The sequence below is a fragment of the Zonotrichia leucophrys genome, chromosome 8 (assembly GCF_028769735.1).
Source record: "Zonotrichia leucophrys gambelii isolate GWCS_2022_RI chromosome 8, RI_Zleu_2.0, whole genome shotgun sequence".
NCBI lineage: Eukaryota > Metazoa > Chordata > Aves > Passeriformes > Passerellidae > Zonotrichia > Zonotrichia leucophrys.
Window position 1 is genome coordinate 13,635,543 of NC_088178.1, and position 6,201 is coordinate 13,641,743.

The following is a 6,201-nucleotide window of genomic DNA, read 5'->3' on the forward strand; positions in this document are numbered from 1 at the left end:
ACCAGCACTTTCTACTCCATCCCACAGCCCCTTCTGGAGATGGGCCAACACACGTGGGAACTGCAGATACAGAACTGAACCATCCCAACACTGCATTTACTACTGAGCAAGCACACCAGCAGGCACTAAGGACATCACATTGATACCACTGAGCTTCAAAAAATAGGTATTGCTTGCACTAAAACTTGAGCAAATAAATATTTAAAATATTAAATCTTTCTTTGAGTTTGGGAGGGGAAAAAAAAAGAAAAGGAAGGGAAAAAAGTACTTTTCCATAGCACCAAAAAAGCACAAAGCCAAAATAAACAAGCAAAAAACACCCAAACCATCAAAAAACCCCACACTCAACATCTTCTGGAAATTGTGAAGTTTTGTGGGATGCAATGTGAGCATAAAAGAGACAAGATTAATGATCTGGGATAAAGTGGCTAAAAACCTCAGCATTCTGTGCTCTGGTACAGTCTCAGTTATCTGAGCATCAGCTATTCCTAATTCCCTTCTCTCCCCCAAGTCTGAATCACATCCTCTGACATGTACTGAAGTACATTAACAGTGACATGGATTATTTGAAACCTCTCTTATTCAAACAGATTTGGGATCCAAACTATTGTAATAACTGAGTTTCCATGCCATGGTAGCCAGCCTCTGGCTCAATGCCACTGCCTCAGCCAGTCACTCATGTGCAGCACTCAGCACTCTCTGCTCCACTGCACCATTCCAGTCCCAAAGCACTCTCACAATCACTGGCCATGTATTGTTTTGCTCTTGACATTATCTTAATTTCTAAGTGTAACTTGAATGTGAGATTTTACAGAAGGATATTGAACTGAAGTTAAGAGGCAAAAAACAGCACATTTTCTTGAGCTTGTGAGAATACCTTGTCAGAGGTGGAAAATATTTCTGACAAGGAATTAGTCTCATTTAGAAAATACTGCTGAGATAATTAAAATTGGAAGAAGTCATGGAATTAGGCAGCAAGGATAAGGGTTTTATTCCTTTTTCCTATAGTAACATTTTGATTATTAAGACTGGATTAAGATTACTACTACTGGATAATTAACCAACCTTTTAAAATATCAGCACTGTTCAAGAATCCTTTTGTTCCAATAAGTGTGCATGAAGCCATTAACCATCAAGTAACTGTTCTGTTCACAGGCCAATTGTAATTATTTTGTGTTTCTCATTCACATTTATAAATTTGAATAACGCAACATGAAGTTGTCTGAAAAAAGTTACCATGTACTATCTTGAATCACTCCTCTTGTGAGGTTATTATTGGGAACACAATGGAGAATGAAGAAAAGAATTGGTGTTAACACACCAGACCTTGAAAGATGTGAATTTGTCCAGACCTGTTAAGGAAATAAAAGGAAGGAGAATGTGCTCAAGTGGCATAAAAATCAAGTTTGGATGTTCAGGAAAGGAGATAAAGTGTTGAAATCAATCTCAGATCATGCTGAGCAGGCTTCAGCCAAATAGTAAATGTAATAACTTCTGCATCCTGGAGAGACAGAAATTGCTTCTTCAAAATATATATGTGAAAAATCTATATTTCGTATGTATACATGGAAAGTTAAAGTGGTAGCTGGAAGCCAAGAATTACAGAAGCACAAAATACCAAAGTTAGAGTTTTCTCCCTTTCTTTGATTCCCGCATGCAGTCATCCCCTCCGAAAGAGAGGGCTGACTGGTGAAGTTTCACAGAAAAATTTAAGTTTCAGGCTTCAAAGTCATTGTGCATTAGAATTAACCTGTTATATCACTAACTTTTGCATCCATTCAGAGTTTAAGAGTGGAACACGTCCATAACATTCAGTGTTTATAATTTTGAGGCAGCAGCCCCCTCTCAGAGGTGCCTGTGGCTCAGGGCACTGTGGGGCAGCAGCTCCCAGGCCGCTGCCAACAGAGCAGCTCGTGTGAGACCCCTTGGCCTTTCCCTCTGTCCTCACAGGCCTGCAGCTCAGTACAGCTGTGGCAGGAGGGCGTGTGCCCATCCTCTGGCCCACTGCTGTGGGGAGCACAAATCCTAGGGTGTGCTGCTTGCTTGGTCCCAGCCTTGGCTCATCCAGGCTCCCAAGGAAGTGGCCTGGTGAACCTCAGGAGCTACAGCATGACTGAGGGGAAGTTTCAAGAACTTACAGAGGAAGAAAAATAATTAAGAAGGAAAAGGCCACACTCTTAGGTCTAGTGATTAAAAGTGGCACCAAGATACAGTGCCAAGTTATTTTCCTACCAAAGTCTGCCTCAAGTTGAGATACAAGAACTGAGTTGTTTTTTTTCTTCATACACATGTGATCCAACAAAGAAGGAAAACACACAAAGTCTTGTCTTCCTCACAAGGAGGGTTCTGGTAGCACATGCTGTCCCTGCAGGCATTTCCTTTAGCTGTAGGTAAATACCACTGTGAATAAAACTGATGGAAGTCAAACACTCCAGCACCTGCGTGCTGGGGACACAGCCTGGCTGCGAGGGGTTAGGTCCCAATGGTGGGGATGGGGAAGTGAAGGCAGCAAATGGGAGGGAGAAAGGGCACTCTGACCCACCTGCTGCAAGCCAGCACACTGCTGCTCCCTGCTCGAGGAACAGAACTGTAAAGTATGCCAGGCATTTGGGTTGCACAGCAAGCAATCTGAAGTCCTTTGTTGCCTTCTGCTTGTGCAGTGGTTTTTGCAAGTTAAAAACCCACACCAGCAACAAGCCTTTCACCAGGGCAGGGAGGAGCACGTGACAACACAGGACCCCCAACAGTAATAAGCTTGCAGGTAAATTATATTTGATTTCCCCCCCCCCCCATATTACCATGGAATGTGCTTCAGCATTCAACTGTTCTTGAGCTATACCCCCACTGATAAGAATGTAGCTATCTCATTTTAAGAGGAGGTCACGAGCCTAAAATAAGATTTAAAAAAAGCAGAAAAGTCTGCCTTAAGCTTATTTATGAACAGCCACCACAAGCAGGTAACACCCCCCCCCCATCCTCATAAAAGTATGGGGGACAGAAGCTGACATCACTGCTGGAATCAATGAAAAAGTGATGGATAAAGAAGAAAACATTTAGATATTTTAACAAACTAAATATATTGCTTTTGTTAAAATACAGCTTAATCTCTAAAAATACAAACATGTAGATAAGTCTTTCCCTTCAGCAAGTTATTTTATCATAAACATGAGTAACATTTATGTCCTTAAGAATTAATCCCAAAGGGGAGTCTTCCCAAAGTTAAGACCTGGGCTCCAGTATTATACTGCCAGAACTGATACTTAAGTTCCCTTCTCAAAAGAGGGATTTGAACAACACACTTTCAAGAAAAGTCTGTGTTTGAAATTTTTTTTTCTACTTCAGTATTTTAGGCTTGGTCCTATGCGATTCTCTAAGCATTTTGGCATCATGTGTATCTCAAAAAACATCTCCATATAAGGGAATTTACTCAAGCAACGTAGGGAAAACACAGAACACAGATATCAGATAATAATTCCATCAAGGCAGAATTTGGCCCCATGATTCAGTTTGTGGTATTTGAAAGAAGTCTCTGTGCTTAGTTTTTCCAGATGTTGATTTTAAGACACTTGCAAGATACTTTTAGGTAGAATTAATGACTGTTGAGAAAATGCTGTCTTCTGTAGTCTGGTACAGAGGAAAGAGGAGTGGGCTATGAACACCTCTTACTGTCTGCAATTGTTCTACAAGGCAAGAGGATCTCTCATGGGATGAGAATGGTCTGGTAAAGTAGTTGAGAGGCAATACAGCACACCACATCTAACCAAAGTACCAAAGGCAGTGCTGCATATCCCCAGAATGTTCCAGAGTAAGTAGCAGTATGAGCACAGCAAGGTTTTAAAGGAGATATTTGAGGTAACATATGAATAAACAGCTTACCTAGGACATGCATTATTTTGAAAAGGAATCCTAATAAATGAAAGATTGTTCCTAATCTTTCTACAGTTCCTAATCTAAACTACAGTTTTGTGTAGTACTAAGGCAGTTCTTTAGAGTTCTCTCTTTGCAGTTTCAATGCTACTGCCAATGCTTGGCCTTGACCATCAGTAAGATTCAAGTCTTACTGGAGTCACAAGTTGTATTTATCCTACAGCAAGTTTAATAACTTTAGTCACGTAAGTTAATTAGGCTAAAACATGACAGTGTCCCTGCCCACCTGGGACAGGCCGTTTCACAACACTGGGAGTAGTCAGCACACTGACATGGCGGCCTGAGTAAAACTCCCCCAAATTCAAGAGAATTGCAAAAGGCCTTGGTTAGCTCCTTGTCTCAGCTGAGGCACATCAGAGGGGAGGAGAGCAGCCCAGCCTTGCTTTGGCCTCACCAGGTCAGCTCACTCACTGGTATTTTTTTCCTTAATCCTTAGGAGACAGCACAGTTGTAACTCAGAAATTCCAGAGTATCTTTCCCCTTCCTCAAGGCCCAAGCTGGTGGCCAGCCCTATCTTTAGCCAGCCCCCCGTTACCTAAAGGCCAGCGAGCTCCATGGACGGCAGCAGAGCACAGTGGGCCCTGCTCCCCTCGGCCACCTCCTGCCTACCAAGCCCCTGCTCCCCTCAGCCACCTCCTGCCCTGCCGAGCCCCTGCTCCCCTCGGCCACCTCCTGCCCCGCCGAGCCCCTGCTCCCCTCGGCCACCTCCTGCCCTGCCGGGGCCGCGCCACCCCTGCTTTCCTTCTCCTTGCACTCCTGTGCTTCCAGTCTCTGTGGCTCCCACCCAGGAACCTACTCCTGTACTTCAGGCAAAAATCACACCCATGGTGGTATATTTCCTCATCTGCTTCCACCCAGCCCCGTGGCTGGCACCACCATTCTCCCCAGTTCAAAACCCCATTCCTCTTCCTCACACCAGCCACAGCACCCAGCAGCACATTCCTCCTTCCCTTATGGATCACCCTTCAGAGCTCACCCTGGCAAATTATCTTCCTATATGCAGCTTAGCTCTGCCAAACCATCTCCTTTATCCTTTAGGGAAATCATCCCACTCCTCAGCTGAGCCAGCTGATTAAACCAAGGCCCTTTATAAGGATCAGATGGGTAGGAAGGAGACAATGCTCCACCTCAGAGATGGCTGGGCTCACCCCCACTGCTAGGACTCACCAGTCACCCCCTTGCACATCTTCAGTCATTGAGCAGAACACAGAAATCAAATGTGTTTTAGAAGTTTGATTGAGCCACATTAATTCCATAGATGATGGTGGAATTACACACAGGATAATTTAAACTCAGGGAGTTTAACAGGACTACACATATGCTTATAATAATTCATGTGCAAGAATATTTCTAAGATTATGGTCCATGTTTCCAAGAAAACAGACTTAGTCTCTTCAGAGCTCTTTTTCTCTAGTTTCCAACTAAGTCATCAGTGCATGTTTATGATATTACGTGTGGTGGCTGAAGAAGTTATTACAATGTCACAAAGAGGATCATGATTTCAGGTGGGGAATAATTCTTCTACAAATCCTCTTTCCATACAAACAGCCTTAGTAATAAGAAATGTGGAAAAATAGGACAAAGATAAGAGATTTACCCATAATGAGCCAGCTTGCCCAGTATGCTCCAGCTGCTTTGTAGTGCATTGACAGGCTTAAATTTGCTTTGTGTTGTCAGAGTGATGCAAAACAGAATGTGATTTTAACTACACTCAAATATTTCTTGTACAGCCTCTTCTCTCAGGGTGTGAGCATATTCCTGGTCACAGAATAAACAGCAGCCATCACCCCAAAACATTGGTTATTTTGTAATCAGATATTCAGTATCAACAGAAAAACCAACAAGTTGTATTTGTGCCCTGCTCAGATGAGGTAAAACCCCCACAAACTACAGGATTTGTTTGAGGATAACTTAAACCTAATTGTACAGCAAGGAAATGGTAAGGCATATTTTTGTCTGCTACTAATCAGGACCATTTTATTCCAAAATTGATGAAACATATAATTTATGGAGCAGAGGAAATCATACCAACTGTAAATGTCTCAAACTTCCCAAGCCACTGTGTATTGCAGCAAAAATGATTGAGAGCATTAACAAAGTATGTCCTGATCCAACATCATTTAAGTCAATGGAAACATTTCCAAGGACTTTGGAGGATGTTGAATCTAGCCCAAAATCATATGTTCTCTGAGGCTATGAAAGATGAGTTTATCCCAACATGAATGTCTAAAAACTAATGAACTTTCATTATGTTTATGTGAACTGCCATTCCCT